The following is a 19,318-nucleotide window of genomic DNA, read 5'->3' on the forward strand; positions in this document are numbered from 1 at the left end:
GTCTGGTATTATGATCCCAGGCCGGAGTATGGTGGTGGGATCATAGCTCACTGTGGCCTTGAACACCTGATCTCTAACAATCCACCACCTCCCAGATAGCTAGGACTACAGATGTGCACCACCGTGCTTGGCTAATTTAACAAATTTTTTGCAGAGATGGGGTATTACTATGTTGCCCAGGCTGGTCTTAAATCCCTGGCTTCAAGCACTCCTCCCACCTCAGCCTCCCGAAGTGCTAGGGTTACAGAGGTGCATCAGCATGTCAGGCTGCCACTTTTTATTTCTAATATTATTTGTTTCTTCTTTCTTACCTTGATGGAGGTTGACATATTCATTTATTTGTAGAGTTTTCAAATCAAAGGATTGGCTTTTTAGTTGTTGTTGATTCTCCCAATTTTATGTCTGCTTTTTTTTTTTTTTTTTTTTTTTTTTTTTTTTTAAGATGGAGTCTCGCTCTGTTGCCAGGCTGGAGTGCAGTGGTGCAATCTCGGCTCACTGCAACCTCGGCCTCCTGGGTTCAAGTGATTCTCCTGCCTCAGCCTCCCGAATAGCTGGGACTACAGGCATGCGCCATCACGCCCAGCTAATTTTTGTAATTTTAGTGGAGATGGGGTTTCACGATGTTGGCCAGGATGGTCTCGAATGCCTGACCTCGTGATCCGCCTGCCTCAGCCTCCCAAAGTGCCGGGATTACAGGCGTGAGCCACCGTGCCCAGCCTGTGTCTGCTTTTTATTCCCAGATTTTTGCTTGTATCTTAATCATTTTCTTTCTTCATTTTAATTGAGTTTATATCATTCCTTTTCTAGCTCAAGTTGGATATTTTTCTTATTATAAAGCTCTAAATTTTTCTGTGTTTAGATAAAGACTTAAAAACTGAGATCAATACTGCTTTGAAAAATAAATTCTATATATGCCATTAAGATTGGGTTTTCACATTAGTGACTGTTCCGAAAGTCTCTACCATGGCCAGAATAATGGTCTGTGGAGCTCTGACTCCCTGAGCCCTGAGTAATAGCTGTAACTGAATTTCTCTGTGGCCTGGAAAAGGTTGCTTATTTGTCAGGGCTTCAGTTTTTTCATCAATTTGTACCAGTTTATACATTGTGGCCATTAAAAACAAAAGTGTTCATAAAGAGTCTAGGCTTGGGGCTGACATATAGTAAATATTCAAATCGCAGGAATTATAGATATTCACAAAGGTAAATGATAGATACGTTGTATAATTTTTCATTCCCTAAAAGTTTTATTGAAATCTATGTTTGAAGGTTAAGATAAGCATAAAAATGTGCAATAATAAATGATTGAAAGATATTATTGAGATATATAGACTACATAACTTGATATGATTTTGACCTTCTAATAGTTAACATTGCCTTTCTAGAAAAACATATTGTTTTGCTGAAAGTCTTTGTGGATATGCAAATGCCCCAAAGATTCTGAGTTTTCCTGAAGAGAAAGCACATATTTTGAAGAAAATTAAATATATAAGAAATTCTAGTTTCTGCCCTCCAGAATAATGGTATTACAGCTCAATATTGTGGGAAAATAGCCAGGCAGGGCAGCTTATTTTGTATAGAAAGTGGCAACTGGATTTCGCTCAATTTTTCTTTCGTTTATATAAAGTACCATCTAACAATAAATTCCCTTGTGCTCAGCCACCCATTCAACCTTATTTTTTTTCCCCCTTGGTGAACCATTACTTCCTCTTGTGGAATATTTTAATAAAACATTTGAATAAAATAATCCTTTGATACAGCTGGAAAGGAAGAAAGCACATTTGTCTTATCTGACTACATAAGTTAAAAGTACTTCAGAAATAAGGTAATTTATTTCTCAAATGGCTTTTATTTTTATCTTTTAAGCACAATGTACTAGCTAACTATAACAGATTGGGAGAAAATACTTGCAAACCATATATCTTATCCATTAGGAGATTACTATCTAAACATATAAGGAGTTCATATAACTCAATAAAAATAAAAAACAACCAAACAACAACAGAAAGCCCCAAAGAGCCAAACCCCTCCTAATAACCTCATTAAAAAATGGACAAAGGACATGAATAGACATTTCTCCAAAGAAGACATATAAATGGTCAACAGGTTTATTAAGAGGTGCTTGCCATCACTAATCATCAAGGAAATGCAAATTAAAAGCACAGTGAAATATTACCCCACACCTGTTGACATGGTTATTAGAATAAGTGTTGGTGAAAGCGTGGAGAAAAGGAAACTTTTGTACACTGTTGGTGGGAATGCAAATTAGTATAGCCATATGGAAAAAAGTATAGCCATATAGCCGTATGGAAAACAGTATGGAGGTCCTAAAAAATGGATAATAGAACTGCATGAGCCAGCAATCCCACTACTCTGTATATATACAAAGGAAATGAAATCAGTAACTTGAAAAGATGTTGGCACCCCATGTTCACTGCAGCTTTATTCACAGTAGCCAAGTGACACCTAAGTGTCCATCAGTGAATGAATGGACAAATGGATAAAGATAACTTCATATACATACACACCCGTACACGTGCATGCATACAATGGAATATTATTTAGCCAAAAATAGAAGGGAATCCTGACATGCTACAACATGGATGAATCTGGAAGATAGTATGCAAATGAAATAAGCCACACACAGACAGATACTGCATGTTCTCAATTATTTTTAGAGTCTACAATGGTCAAATTCATAGAAATAGTGAGTAGAATGGTGGCTAGAATGGTAGTTGTCAGGGGTTGGGGAGAGGGAGAAATGGGGAGGCACTGATCAAGGGGTACAAAGTTTTAATTAGTCTGGATGAATATTATTCTGGAGACCTAACGTACAGCCATGTGAAAATAGTTAATGATACTGAATTGTATAGTTGAAATTTGCTAAGAGGATAGGTCTTAAATGTTCTTACCAAAAAAAAGGGAAAATGGTAACTATATAAGGTGATGGATATGTTAATTAGATTGATTGTGGCCATTATTCCACAATGTATTCATAGAGCAAAACACTGTCATACACCCTAGGTATATACAATGTATGTTGTGGAAAAACGAGTGAGGAAGGAAGGAATGAAGGAAGGAAGGAAGGGAGGGAGGGAAAGGAGGGAGGGAGGGAGGGAAGGAGGGAGGGAAAAATAGAAAGAGAAGGAAAAATAGCGAATGGGTACTAGGCTCAATACCTGGGTGATGAAATAATCTGTACAACAAAACCCCATGACACGAGTTTACCTACGCAACAGACCCGCGCTTGTACCCCTGAACTTAAAATAAAAGTTAAAAAAAGAGAGAAGGGAGAGAGAAAGGGCAGGATGAAAGGGAGGAAAGGAGAAAGAGAGAAAGAGAAAAAAAGAAAAGAAGCCTTTCAGCAAAGTCCCTGGAATGCTTCCTGGCAAATCCTATCTCACTCCCTTCCACCCCCACGCTGAAGCCACTCCCAAGCTCACTGGGTGACATCAGCCTGGGCTCTTCCCCAGAAGGAGATCTCAAGGCCGAGGAGCAGCCATGGAGCTCTCCCACTCTGGGGACCACAAAAATCCCAAAAGTTTCTTAGCTAACACCCTTCAAAAAATTGAGGCCTGTGCAAAACCTACGCACGGAAAGTCTGTTTCTATTTCAGTTGTGTATCAGTTAAGATGGAAAATTTTTAAAGTCCACACAGATGGTAAATAAATTTCTGCTACATGAGGCAGTTCCTGGAATAAAGCAATTTTCTCAAATAACAAGCGCCAACTTATTTTTTTCAGCAGGACTTATTTTTAACTTTCCCAGGGAATGGTTGAGAGACTGAGAGCAATATCCTTCCCCTTAGGAATCTGAGTCTCCTTCCAGAAGAAAAGATTGCTGTTCTCACTACAGATTTAAATGCGTGTATACACACATATGTACATTAAATGAAGGGAGTGTTGGTTCATTCATTTTCTTGGGGGCGGGGAATGAGTGAGGGAATGAGAAGGTGGAAATTTTGTAGATATATTTATGTTTTTATCCAATGTTTAGTTTTCTATAACTTACTCCAAACTGTTTGAAATTGATTCATATTCTTGCATAGAAATTCATTACATATCTTGGACAAATGACCATTAATCTTTCGGAATCCTTGACATACTGTGAGAATTGGCCTGTGTCCCCAGAAATCTTCAGTAGTAGTCCCCTAGGACATAGTTGAAACCCCCTCATGCTCTGCTGGTTCATGTTTCATTGGGGAGAACCAGCCTTGGGCCTCAATTGGCAGGGAATGCTAGTGTCTTAAACAAAACTATGCCATTTGCCAAATCAGAGTGATTCAAATGTTCCTCCTAGTAGGAGGGATTCCCCATTCAGAAGAAATGCAGGAATTGACTATCAAATAATTAAACTGTGTTATAACCACTAATCATTTTAATGAGGGTATTACTGCAAGTGCTGTGTAAGTATATAGCCATTATAAATTTATTTTCTTTCTTCTTCCTCTTTATTTTTGGGCAGGGTAAACGTTTCACTCAGCACTACAGATAATCTGTCAATTAACAAATAAATATTTACTGAGCGCCTGAATACTAGTCATAATAAGAGTAAGGAAAAAAAGAAATATCTACCTTTGAACTAAGAAGTTATAGTTGAAGAGACACAGAAGGAATTAGAGAACCACCAAGGGCTAAACTGTTTGTGGTGCTGACTATTATTATGCAGGTCAGGGAGTGATATGCAGACTTGATGTGCAGGAAGAGACACCCAACGTTCAGGTACTATTTATGAGTATACCATCTGCATGGAAACAGGAAGACAGGTTTTCAGTAGAGAATTCTTGAAGTCCTTCTTTAGTGACTGATATGATTTGGTTGTGTCCCCACCCAAATCTCATGTTTAATTCCCACATGTTGTGGGAAGGACCCAGTGGGAGGTAACTGAATCATGGGGGCAGGTCCTTCCCATGCTGTTCCCATGATAGTGAATAAGTCTCATGAGATCTGATGGTTTTAAAACGGGGGTTTCCCTGCACAGGCTCTCTTGTTTTGCCTGCTGCTATCCATCTAAGATGTGACTTGCTTCTTCTTCCTTCTGCCATGATACAGTAAATTGGTACTAGTAGAGCGGGGTGCTGCTGTATATACCCAAAAATGTGGAAACATATTTGGAACTGGGTAACGGGCAGGGGTTAGAACAGTTTGGAAGGCTCAGAAGAAGACAGGAAAATGAGGAAACGTTCAGAAGTTTCTAGAGACTTGTTGAATGGCTTTGCCCAAAATGCTGATAGTAATATGGACAATAAAGTCCAGGCTGAAGTGGTCTCAGATGGAAATGAGGAACTTGTTGGGAACTGGAACAAAGGTGACTCTTGTTATGTTTTAGCAAACAGACTGGTAGCATTTTTCCCCTTCTCTAGAGATTTTTGGAACTTTGAACTTGAGAGAGATGATTTGTTATCTGGTGGAAGAAATTTCTAAGCAGCAAAGTATTCAAGACGTGTCTTGGGTGCTGTTAAAGGCATTCAGTTTTATAAAGAAAGCAGAGTATTAAAGTTTGGAAAATTTGCAGCCTGACAATGTGATAGAAAAGAAAATCTCATTTTCCGAGGAGAAATTCAAGCCAGCTGCAGAAATTTGCATAAGTAACGAGGAGCCAAATGTTAATCCCCAAGACAGTGGGGAAAATGTCTCCAGGGCACGTCACAGGTCTTCATGGCAGCCCCTCCCATCAATGGCCCAGAGGCCTAGGAGGAAGAAATGGTTTTGTGGGCCAGGCCCAGGGTCCTCATGCTATGTGCAGTCTACGGCCTTGGTGCCCTTTGTCCCAGCTGCTCCAGCCATGAATAAGAGGAGCCAAGGTACAGCTTGGGCCATGGCTTCAGAGGGTACAAGACCCAAGCCTTGGCAGCTTCCACATGGTATTGAGTCTGTGGGTGTGCAGAAGTCAAGAATTGGGGTTTGGAAAGCTCTGCCTAGATTTCAGAGGATGTATGGAAACGCCTGGATGTCCAGGAAGAAGTTTGCTGCAGGGGTGAGGCCCTCATGGAGAACTTCTGCTAGGGCAGTGCAGAAGGAAAATGTGGGGTCAGAACCCCCATGTAGAGTCCCTACTGGGGCACTGCCTAGTGGAGCTGTGAGAAAAGAGCCACTGTCCTCCAGACCCCAGAATGGTAGATCCACCCACAACTTGCATCGTGTGCCTGGAGAAGCTGCACTCAACACCAGCCCGTGAAAACAGCTGGGAGCGGGGCTAAAACCTGCAAAGCCACATGGGCGGAGCCACACAGGCGGAGCCACTCAAGATCATAGGAACACACCTCTTGCATCAGCCTGATCTGGATGTGAGACATACAGTCAAAGGAGATCACTTTGGAGTTTTAAGATGTGACTATTCCGTTGGATTTCAGACTTGCAAGGGGCCTGTAGCCCCTTTGTTTTGGCCAATTTCTCCCATTTGGAATGGCTGCATTTACCCAATGCCTAAACCCTCATTGTATCTAGGAAGTAACTAACTTGCTTTTGATTTTACAGGCTCATAGGCAGAAGGCACTTGCCTTGTCTCAGATGAGACTTAGGACTGTGGACTTTTCAGTTAATGCTCCACCACGCTTAGCTAATTTTTGCATTTTTGTTGTTGTTGAGAAAGAGTTTCGTCATATTGCCCAGGCTGGTCTTGAACTCCTGGACTCAAGTGATCCATCCACTTCAGCCTCCCTAAGTGCCAGGATTACAGATGTGAGCCACTGCATCCAGCAAAATGACATTTTTTTTTAATAAGCCAAAGAGATCAGATCATAATTTCAGTTTAAAAAGAAAATAAGTTTCTAAATATTGATTGCTATTTTTTCTTTCATGCCTCAAACGTTTATATCAGGGTTGAATTTTGTTAAAACAGCCTTTAAAAAAAGGTGTTCCCTATGATATAGGACAGATATCTTAATTATTAAAGTTTGTTTCAAAAAAATCTTTACTTTGAAGAAAATATTGATTTTCCATTCTGGTTCAAAAGGACTTTAATCTTCTGATTTTGAGGGCCCAGTAAAAGGCTATCTTTTATATTGGGTTTCTGGCTAAGCACAGTGGTTAAAATAATAAATTTCCTGTTATTCTTAGCGTGTGCCCAGAAGCCATGGAGATTTTTGGACTTACTTAGTGAATTAAACAAAGAAAGTGAATAAAATACCCTATTCTGAATAGCGACCATAGAAAATATAGATTATAAACAGTAGTAGTTTCACAACGAAAAGAAAGACATAACTGTCACCACAAACTCTCTTCCAGAGGAGATTCCTCACTGTATTCCAGCTTGGAGGTGAACTGGGGAAAATACAAACCCCGAGGCTGGTACTCAAATCCCTAGAAGAACATACTAAGGACTGAGGTACATGAGGCTAAAAGTGAGGCTGCAGTGAGTGGCAAGTGTTGGCTGTGTGGGGTCAAGAACTGAACTTGTGAGGGGAAGCAGACTTTGCATGCCATCTTGGAAAACTAGAGTGAAATTATGCAGACTCTTAAGACGAGAATGAACCTAAACTGCCTTCACTCCCTTCAAACTGGTATTTTCTGCAGTTCCCACATACTTGGGTCATTATTTCCTAACCAGTTCTCCACTGAATACTGAACCTGTGAAACTAAACTTCCACAAGATAATGTTTACCATTTCCTAGGGCATAGGAAAAGTAAGTAGGTTGCCTCGTGAAGCAGAAAGAAACTGCAGGGTTTAATTGTGATGAGGGAAATACATCCGGTTGAAAGCAAAAAGCATTTTACAGTTTTTGTGCTTTAGATAGAATAAATGAGAAGCGCTTATAATACTGCTTCAGAACCCTGAGTAGCATCACTCATTGCTTTATAAAAGTTTTTAATGGCTTTCTGTGAACATCCAATGATAATAGCTTTGTTTCATGATATTTTAAATCATTATAGTAATTATCCAAAGTTTAATCTCTCTTAAAAAATCTGGATTGAGGTTTTGAAAGTATTAGGAAGATTGAAAACATAAGCAAGTGTATTTCAGTAATTCGAACATAATTTTCTTATGCCCTTAAGAAGTTTAAAGTTTGAAGAGGAGATGAGACATATTTTCATTTTCACATCCACATACAGTGCAGTTTTGTTTTTTTTTTAGTATGGCTAATACATAGTCAACCATGTAATTTATCACCTAACTGGGACATTCCAGAGAGGGATGTGGGGAGCTAACCAGGCAGGACGTGGAAACAACAGACACAGAACAGAGTGGTCCAGACAAACCAGAATGAATAGAAAGGAGCATGTGCCATAAGATGTTAGAGTTATGAATGTTTTTCTTATAAGTTTTTATTTTTAGTTTCTTGAGGAGAATGACAATCATTTATTCATCTATGAATATCTTGTTCATCTTTGAACAGAATGACAAATGTTCAATGGTAAAAAAAAACCCACTGAATTAATGAATTAGTGATTGAATTAACAAATGTACATATTTATGCAAATTATCATAATTTTATTGTAGGATACACCTTTTCATGTAACTGAAATCAAAGAAGATGATTAAAACATCAGTGCCAAGGACATAAGAAGACAGCACAGTAAGTGAATTTTTTTCTCTTTTCTGGGCACATAGGAAGGGAAGTTGTGCTTTTCTCCTACATCAACCTTACTGAAAACAGAGAGTTGTATGGTGGATTGTGGCTTAGGGAATATGGACTCACTCCTTTGTGCATCTATTCACCCATCTGTCTGCTAGACAACTTCCTATTTCTCACTATTCCATGTCAGTTACTGAAGCTACGCAGAGGAAGCATGTGCTCTCTGCCTTCAATGAGCATGTAGTAACCCCAAATCAGGGCCTCAGGTTTATTCTCAAACAAGATGAAAAAAAAATACTAATCCGCATTCATTTTTCTTCCTTCCTCAGTGAAGATATCTTCAAGAAGACAGCGTGGAAGATGTAGCTTTGGTAATTTAAAGAAAGTGGAAGACACAGAAACAGTTACGCGGTAAGTGCTGGTGTGAGGTAATCAGGTATGTAGAGCCACTACTGAGAAGCAGTAAGAGCCCGTGGGAGACCAGGAGCACGGATGTACATTGTATTTCTATAAGACTTTGCTATAGTAGTGAGAGTAGGGCTTCAAATTTTAACGAGGACTAATCGTAGAGGATTGAAAAATGCAGGCTGGGAAATATGATCTTCATTTGATAAAAAACCAAGACATAGGTTAGTGCTTTTACAAAAGGAAATAATCCGGTGATAATGCTTTCTTAGGAAGATTAAATCTGATTAGACTGTGTAGAATGAGCTTGTATAAGAGATAATACTGGATCCAGAGAGATGGCAAACAATTTATCATATCACTTCCACATGCTGAGATGAGGATTTGGATGGGATGGAGACGAGAAATGAAGACACATAAATAATATATTCCTACACCAATCATGGAGAAATCATATCCTAACCACCCAACCAATTTTCTTTAGTCATAACTAGGAAAGATCAACCAAGATCACTAAATCATTAGAAAAAAAATCAATAGTAGAGAAACAGACTGCTACACAAAAAGAAATGATTCAGGTAATACCAATAACATATTAAAAAACCTCTAAGAGAATCCCTGTAATTAGTATTTTCAGAGAGATTTGAGAAAATATTACATTTGTAAAACATGAACATGGTACTAGGGAAAACCAGGCAGAGAACACCGTCCATGTATTAGGTTGTTCTCGCATTGGTATAAAGAAATACCTGAGACTGGGTAATTTATAAAGAAGAGAGGTTTAACTGGCTTACGGTTCTGCAGGTTATACAGGAAGCATGGTATAGGCATCTGCTCAGGGAGGCCTTAGGAAGCTTACAATCATGGTGGAAAGCGAAGGGGGAGCAGGTACATCACATGATGAAAGCAGGAGTGAGTGAGAGAGAGAAGGGGGTAGGTGGAGGTGCCACACACTTTTAAATGATCATAACTCACAAGAAGTCACTCACTATCACCAAGGCATCACCAAGCCTGAGGGATCCATTCCCATGACCCAGAAACCTCCCACCAGGTCCCAACTCTGGCGTTTGAGATTACAATTCAACATGAGATTTGGACAGGGACACATATTCAATCTATGTCAGTCCATATTCTTCACCTTCTCTCCTGTTCAGGGATGAACTGTTAGCTAAAGTCTAGCCTTTCTGTTCAAAGATGAACTCATAGCTAAAAAATGCAAGACATCCTGTTAAGGGATGAACTCTTAGCTAAAGTCTAAGCCCAGTCTTTCCTCTGAGCACTGGATCCCATCCCTTCTCATCAGTTCTAGGCTATCGCCACTAGAACTGTCTCTCCTCAGGTATCAATAGTATTTCCTCTACTGAATCATTTCTATCAGCTTCCAATATAATGTTCAAATATCTCCCAATACAATTATTTAAAAAAATCCCTCTCTGGCTTTCTTTGTTTTCTTTTATAGCAATTATTGAATTTTTAATACATAACTTTGCTCACTTTCTTCAATTCTCATTCTCCTTTTTGTTCTTGAACCCACTGAAAATAAGCAGATGCTCCCACAAAAACTTGCCTAAACAAGCTGGCCTGTTGGCCTCCTGTTATCAAATGCCAGTTTTCTTCTGGTCTACTTGGGTCTATGCATAGCATTTGAGACATTTGATCTTAGTTTCCTTTCAGAAACAGCTTTTTCATCCAGCTTCTAGGTTTCCACTCTGATTCTTTTCTCTTATTAGTTCATTCCACCCCTTAGTTGGTTTACTGTTTTATTTTATGCTTCCCTCCTGTAGAAAGTAGGTCCTTTGGAGAAAAGATGTTATTTCGTATCCCTTCCATCTGGAAGAGTGCTCAGTACATTTTAAGCACTTAATATTTGTTTGTTGACTAGGTAACTGAAGGAAAATAAGAAAGTTAAAAATATGACTGCAACAATAAATATTTCAAAGGACAGTGAATAATAAAATGGATATATCTGAAGACCAAGCTGCTGATCTGGTACAGTGAGTCAAGAAGATCTCACAATAAGCAAAGCAAAAATACAAAAAAAAAGGTCGCATAATGAGTGGAAGTTAAGAGACATAGATACAAGTTATTAAAAAAAACATCTAATAGGAATTTTAGGCTGAAACAACAGAAACAATGGGAGGTGGCAACACTCATAAAATATTGGAAGGAATATTTCTTAAGCTGATAAAAGTTATGGCTTCTCAGATTGAAACATTTTTGTTAACATTAGGTTGCATCCAAAAGAAACAAAGCTGCTCTTTGATAACTTTTATAACTCCAGGGAGGAGAAATATCTTGACTATCTAGAGAATTAAAAACAAGCTACTGGTTGGGCAAGGTGGCTCACACCTGTAATCCCAGCAGTTTGGGAGGCTGATGCAGGAGGATTGCTTGAGACTTGAGACCAGTCCCAGCAACACAGCAAGACTCTGTCTCAGAAAGAAAGAAAAGAAAAGAAAAGGAAAAGAAAGAAAGAAAAGAAGAAGAAGAGAAAAAGAAAGAAAGAAAGAAAGAAAGAAAGAAAGAAAGAAAGAAAGAAAGAAAGAAGGAAGAAAAGTATACATATCAACCTGTGTGGTGGCGTGTGTCTGTAGGCCCAGACACTTCAGAGGCTGACGCATGAGGATCACTTGGGCCCAGGAGGTGGGGGCTGCAGTGAGCTATGATCATGCCACTTGCAGTCTGACCTGGGTAACAGAACAAAACCCTGTCTCAAAAACAAACAAAACAACTTATTTACAAAAGACAGACATCAGTGTGACATATAGATCTTCTAATATAAAATACTGGGTCACAGGAGAGTTGAGAAATATCATCAAGTTTCTCAAGGGAAAAAATAGAGCATAGACAGTTAAATATGTTTGATTATTGGTTAAAATATGCGCCAAACAAGGACCCATAAAAGCTTAAAAATATATGCACAACAATGTGATTAAGTTATTCAGGGAGATATGTAAACCAGAAAAATAAGAATATAAGAAAGATAAAGAACATGGACATGGGAAAGATGCATAACATAGAAAACAGGAACAAAATAGAAAGAACATAAAAGAAAATCTTTTAGAACTTGATGCCTGCCTGGTTGATCTCCCTTTTAAAGATAGACTATATCTCCTTCCTGTGGGTCCAATTTTACTGCTTTGTTCTGGAGTGAATATTTATGTATCATAGAGACTGCTATGGTCTTTGAATCTTTATCCTATAGATGAAGCACAGAATGATAATAGTCATTAGATAGAATACATATGCTAAAATCGTAAAAATGCAAAATTCATACAACCAACAAAAATTAAGATACAAAGTAGGAAGGAGAAGAGAGATGGACCAAGGGGATCACTTGAGGTCAGGAGTTTGAGACCAGCCTGGCCAATAGGGTGAAACCCAATTTCTACTAAAAGTATAAAAAATTTGCCAGGCGTGGTAGCATTGCCTGTAGTCCTAGCTACTAGGGAGGCTGAGGCAGGAGAATTGCTTGAACTTGGGAGGTGGAGGTTGCAGTGAGCTGGGATCACGCCATTGCACTGCAGCCTGGGCAACAGAGCAAGACTCCGTCTCAAAATATATAAATAAATAAATATGTAAGTAAAGATAATCTGAGCTGCAGTGTAGAATACAGATTGAAAGGGGTTAGGACCAAAGGCCAAGAGGCCAGTTAAGAAAATGTAGCAGTAATTTAAGGAAAAGATGGCAGAGAATAAAGGAAATGAGTATGAGAGATCATAATTCTCTACGCTTTTGAAATGGAAAGACAATAAATTTAACTAAAATATTAAAAATGGATAAATCAACAAATAGGCTGGGTGCAGTTGCTCACGCCTGTAATCCCAGTAACTTGGGAGGCCAAGGCAGCTGGATCACTTGAGCTCAAGAGTTTGAGACCAGCCTGGGCAACATGACAAAACCCCATCTCCTCAAAAAAATACAAAATCTTAACCAGGCATGGTGATGCATGCCTGTAGTTTTAGCTACTTGAGAGACTTAGGTGGGAGAATCACCTGAGTCTGGGAAGTTGAGGCTGCAGTGAGCCATGATTGTGCCAGTCACTGCAGCCTGGGTGATGGGAGTGAGACCTTGTCTCAAAAAGTAAATAAATAAATAAAACAAACAAACAGAAGAATAAGCATTTTAAATAAAATAAATAACTGACATTCATAAAGCTAAATACTGGAAGAAGAAAAAAGACATAAATAATAAAAGTCCGTTGTTACAAAGAAGAAGCTTTGAGCAAGTATGAGAATGCCAGACTCCATTAGAATGTAAGTTTCTGATAGAAAATTTATAGCCCCGTTGTTCTGTTATATGGAACTGTGCTTGGCACAAAACATAAGCACTGGTTATAGGTTGAACTGGACCCCTCTCCCAATTCATATGTTGAAATGTTATCCCCAGTACCTCACAATGTGACTTTATTTGGAAATAGGGTTTTTGTAGATGTAACTAGTCATGTTGTGATGAGGTTGTACAGGCCAGTATTCCAACTCAACTGATGTCCTTAAAAAAGGGGAAATTTGGACATAGTCACACACACACACGAAGAAGCCCACATAAACGTAAACGCCTATAGAAGGATAATATACCTACAAGTCTTCAAGCCAAAGAATGACAAAGATTAGCAGCAAACCACCAGAAGCTAGGGCAGTGTAAAGGAACCAATTCTCCTTCAGAGCCAATTGAAGGAGCTAACCCTGCCCACACCTTGATCTGAGACTTCTAGACCACAATTATGATGACTTTCTGTTCTTTTAAGCATGCAATTTAAGGTGCTTTGTTACAACAGCCCAAGAAAATGAATACAGCAGTCAAAGAATATTTGTTAAATGAACAAAGGAAATACCCCATCTTTCACAGGTGGACATTATAAATTTGAAGTAATATCATTAATTAATATGTATGTATATAAATGGAAGCATGTATTTGTAGTCATATATCTAATGCACAGATTGGAGACAGTTAATCATGGTGTCTGCAAGAATGGGACAAGTCAGAGAGAGAGAGTTTAACTTTTCATTTTATAATTTCTTTTGCCATGTGCATGTATCATTTACATATTAAAAAGATAAAAATAGGTAGTTGATGAATAGAGCAATGCTGTCTGACTAGAAGTGTCTTTATTCAAGTTAAGCGGTGAAATAATTTAAAGCTTGGAATTGGTTCAGTAATCTTGACTTCTTAAAACTATAGCTATAGAAATCATGTTTACTATCAAGCAAAATAAGGGACATTTAATGTGGAGATGTCCCCACGTAATTAACTATAGGTCATAGTTACCTTTTATTAGCATTTCTTGAGAGATATTAGGTAGAACTTAAGATGAGTCAATATAGCCTGACGTGATTACGCGATTTAATTGGAACAGAGAGACAGTGAGAGAATAGGATTAATGATTATTGTGACATAAGATAATGCTTGAAGTGCCATGCTTGTCTTCACTCAATCACTCATTCAACAGAAATTTAATAAATGCATGCTGTACACTGGGCATATGCTAGGCGCTAAGGAGAGAATGGTGACTAAGTAATGAGTGTGACGGTCCCTGTCTTCAAGGAATTTACAGTTTGAATTGTAGGTTTGTATACTAGTTTCCTGAGGCTGCTCTAACAAATCACTACAAACTTAACTGTTCTAAAACAACAGGAATTTTTTTCACAATTCTAGGGGCCAGAAATCAAAGTAGGTTGGCAGGGCTGTGCTTTTCTCAGAAGGCTCTAGGGCAGAATCTTTCCTTCCCTCTTCCGGCTTCTAGTGGCTTCGGGCGCTCCTCTACTTATGGCTGCATCAGTCCAATCTCTGCTTCTGTTTTCACATGGCCTTCTCTGTGTGTCCATGTCTGCTCCTCTTCTGTCTCTTGTAAGGACGCTTGTCATTAGATTGAGGGTCCACCTGGGATATCCAGGATGATCTCACCTTGAGATCCTTAACTTGATTACATCTGCAAAGACCCTTTTTCCAAACAAGATCATATTTGCAGGTTCCAGGGGTTACAATGTGCATGTACCTTTTGAGGGGCCACAATTCAATCACTACAGTATGGATAAGTGAATAGATGGTTCCAATCCAGTGTGACAGGTGCTATGCTAGGGCACGTACTTGCAGGATGCACAGAGACACCTAGAAGGTGGCCCCAATTCAGTTTTTGAGGGGTTCAGGGAAGACATTTTAAGTGAAGTATCAGGTAAGAAGAAACTTGAAGAATAACCCAAAACCAGTTCGGCAAGGGCAGGGAGGTGAGCTGGGAGAGCTTTCAGGGAGAGAGAGTGTGTGAGAGGTAACTGGAAAAAGTTTAAGTTTGCTGTAAAGTATGGGATGAGGAGAAGGTGAAGATGAGATGGCATAGGTGAACAGGGCCCAGATTGTGACTGTCCTTGAAAACCATGTCTTCCATATTGGAATTTTGAAGCAATAGAAGGGAGAAGTACAGATTTGCATTGTTTAAAGATAATCTCGGGCGGGGTGTGGTGGCTCACACCTGTAATCCCAGCATTTTGGGAGGCCGAGGCTGCTGGATCACTTGAGGTCAGGAGTTCGAGATCAGCCTGGCCAACAGGGTGAAACCCAATCTCTACTAAAAGTACAGAAAAAGGCCAGGCGTGGTAGCATCGCCTGTAGTCCTAGCTACTAGGGAGGCTGAGGCAAGAGAATCGATTGAACCTGGGAGGCAGAGGTTGCAGTGAACCCAGATCACGCCATTGCACTCCAGCCTGGGCAACAGAGTGAGACTCTGTCTCAAAATAAATAAACAAGTATATACTGAAATAAAGACAATCTGAGCTGCAGTGTGGAATATGGATTGGAAGGGGTTAAGACCAAAGGCCAAGAGGCCGGTTAAGAAAACGTAGCAGTAATTTGAGGAAAAGATGGTAGAGAATAAAGGAAATGGATATGAGAGATCATGAAGATATAAAATTATTATGTTCATTAGAATTGTTAAATAAGACTAAGCTTACAGATGCATTTTTACAGTGTTTCTAAAGTGAAGATTCATTCTCAATCTCTGTTTTTTTAGCTTAACTCTCTCTACCTATGATTAGCCCACAGGTACATATGGACAGATAACAATATGAATCTAGCCGTCATTCTCAATAAACATTTTTAATTTCTGAAATAAGTCTTGTATGCCTGGACTGATTCTCTTTAGTTTTTGGAGCGATGGATATACTTTAACTTGCTTTTCTTCAAAGTAAATTGGCTTTTAAACTCCTTCCTTAAGGAAAGGATGGAACCGAACACATGAGTGATGGCTATTGCTTACAACTCATTCTTATTTCCATGTATCTGTTTAGTTTTCTTGGTTTCATAGTTTCACAACATCCTTGTTAAAATGCAGAAGGGTATTATCAGAGTGGCAATGAAATTCTGCCCAGAAGGAACTAATGGCAGCAACAGTAGGCAAGGTAAATATGTCACTTTGAACATAAACAGTCCCTGGAGGCCATCTGTCATATGTACAGAAAAAGTCCATCTCGTCCTTCTCACCTGGGTACCTACTGACCATGACAGGGATGTGCGCTATGACCAGCAAGCAGAAGAGAGATTACCGTGGGACTCACAGTGGTTGGACCAGGAAACTTATGACAAAATATTTGCTTATTTGCTAATAATTCTTCCAGAATTAAGTACTTATGAAGTGGTTGAAATGGTACCCATTCCTTGAAAATGCTATGTCAAGTACAGCTCTCCAGGATTTGAAATACAGAACAACAATAAAAATCCCTAGACAAGGTTATGATTCACCTTAAGTGTGGTGGCTATTTTAAATCTTTGGTACTTTAAACATGGCTTCGTAGCTCCTTTATACTTTCTTTTAATAGCAGGGATTTTGGAATTCTAACACACTTCTACTATTTTCTCCTACATAGAGACTGACTTTTATTTTTCTTTCCCAAGTCCTGATGCAGTATAGAAAACCATAGTGTAGCCATCTTTGTTAGCCACAATATTCGGTTTTATTCTCTCATCATAAACAAACAATAGGCTTAAAATGACTTCAATATAGCTTGAAAAGAGACAGTAGCATTGTCCTTGTTTGAACATGCACTTCTTGTTGCTACTTGCCACCCTACCCTATTTTCTGCTATCTCAAATGACCTTATGTACACCACATTTTGCTGTGACATTCTGTGCAGTAACTGGAACTCAAGCTTGGCACTGCACAGCCATGTTTTTAGAAGGGAATACTGGAGGTGCAAATCTTGGACAGCAGTATGTATGCATCACTCACTGTATCAATGTAGTAACGTATCTGTTGACATCTCCTGAGTAAATCTGGCCCTCTTAAAAATGGAAAGACGTATGTGAAACTTAGAAATTAAATCTCGTAATCTACAGACTTCACATAACCCACGCAACTATTGTTCACTTATTCTCTATCAGAAGATACATTCCCTCAATGGCCAGGCTTGAAGATTTAGGATTCCAATAACTATCGGGTATGAAATGTCAAAAATAGATTTATTTCCATTTTGAGTTGCCCAGGAAAGGCTGATGCACAACTTAGCATGCTTTTTGTTTCTAGTCTAAGCAGAATTTTAAGCATAAAAATATAGTGCTTTATGTGATCAATGACATGTTTAAAAGAAAAATTTGCATGACGAGTACACAGAAATCCACTAGCTAACTTTCTTTATCCTCTGCCCTCTTGACAATTGCTCATGGCATGGGACTTGTTTGAAATACTTTTCAGCTTGTTTAAAATTTATCATGCCTCAATCCAAACACTGTGAACATCTGAGAGAAAGCACTTTGTAACTTTTAAGTGGACAGAGATCACATTTATGATAAAAGTCTATGTTGACCATGGGGAAGGAGTACAGAATAACCGAATGAAATGAAAATTCATGGCTTAGGAAAAAGCAAATTTTTATTGCAAAACTAGAAACCAGGAGAAACGTAGAAAAAACAAAGCTCATTTTAGACTCCATTCCATTTTGCTTTAAAAAATCCATTTTATGTTTTTGTCAGCATATACCTGAAATGGCAGTTAAATTCTCAGATGTTTTTTTCCCCTGCACACAAAGTAGACAAATGTCTGAAAGAGGCATAAGACATTTCCTTTCATCATTTAAGAAAACCCTTAATATTAGGTTTGTGTTACATTTCGATGTTGGCCAATTCTTTCTGATTACTTTTAAATTATAGAGTTTCCATAATAATGTTAAACTCAGCATTTTCTCTGTGGGGCAGCAACTTCACACTGGTACCACGACATACCACTATTAACATTCTAAGTTACAGCTCCTTGGTCTTGTCAATACCCACACATTTTATTTTAGTTCAAATGAAATGCTAGGGTATTTAGTTTTTTCCAACTGAAACATTCCATGAACCTATGGAATGCAAATTCTGGGTGTTTCATCCATATTTGTTTGTAAGATGACACCTAGCATGGTCTAGTCCACTGAGCAATTACTTGCTTGTTGGATAAATGAACATAGGACAGGATATTCAAGATCTTGTGATTATCCTACAACAAAATGAAGGCAAAATGCAACGGATGTCCTTGATGAATGGATTGGAAGTTAAAGTCCCAACTACACAACAGCAACTACATAGGGTGAGAAATAATCATTCTGTACACAAGAAATTGGCAGATTGTTTCTTAATGTAGGTACTGGTCAGCTGTGATACTGACTCAAAGTCCCATCTCCCTGTGCTTTTGTGGATGGGGTGAGGCAAATTATCCACAGGCCCTCTAAGGGAAGTCTGCTGCGGTTTCCTTTTGGAAGTCCTTTGGAAATGTGGGATCAGAGCACAATTAGTCGAGTTACTAATGTATTCCCTGCAGTAGTGACCATTTGGTTCTTTTGTGCTTGTCACCTCTTCTACTCCAGGTTTCAATAAAGAGTATACTTTTGCAAGAAGCAAAATATTGAATTTCCAGTTGTGGGTGATTATGACAGGTACTGAAAATGAATGGACATCCATAATATTTTTGTTAAGTAAATTTACTTTATTTTTAATATTCCTGCCATAGGTTTGGGCTATCTACATGTCATAATTCTCTTAAGAAAAAGTTTATGTCATTCAGAAATTCATCAATGAATTTTGTGCCCTAAATTGACATTCAGTCTCAAAATTTATACAATAATGGTAAAAATTAAGACTTAGTACACTGAACCTCAGCACTAGTCTTTCCCACTCCAAGTTTGTCCCATAACAAGAGAAGACGAACAGCGTAGCTGTTGAACTCACAGGGTCTGCATGCTCCCATTTTCTGTTCTTAGAGTTAGAAAATGTTTTCCTTTTTTTTTTTTTTTTTTTTTTGAAACGGAGTCTCACTCTGTTGCCCAGGCTGGAGTGCAATGGCGTGATTTCGGCTCACTGCAACCTCCCCCTCCTGGTTTCAAGCAGTTCTCTGCCTCAGCCTCCTGAGTTGCTGGGATGACAGGTGCCCACCACCATGTC

The 19,318-nt window shown here is 38.8% G+C and overlaps 1 protein-coding gene and 1 long non-coding RNA gene across 8 annotated transcripts in view; one reads left to right on the forward strand and one right to left on the reverse strand.

Moving 5' to 3' along the window:
* The window catches only part of DLC1 (DLC1 Rho GTPase activating protein), a 530,403-nt gene that overhangs the window by 388,621 nt on the left and 122,464 nt on the right, over positions 1 to 19,318 (reverse strand). The window lies entirely within an intron of this gene.
* LOC129524255 (uncharacterized) lies at positions 8,437 to 11,059 on the forward strand. Its single transcript, XR_008668019.1, has 3 exons — positions 8,437 to 8,512; positions 8,842 to 8,923; positions 10,800 to 11,059. It is a non-coding gene; the product is annotated as an uncharacterized lncRNA (long non-coding RNA).

The sequence above is a fragment of the Gorilla gorilla genome, chromosome 7, assembly GCF_029281585.2.
Source record: "Gorilla gorilla gorilla isolate KB3781 chromosome 7, NHGRI_mGorGor1-v2.1_pri, whole genome shotgun sequence".
Classification (NCBI taxonomy): Eukaryota; Metazoa; Chordata; class Mammalia; order Primates; family Hominidae; genus Gorilla; species Gorilla gorilla.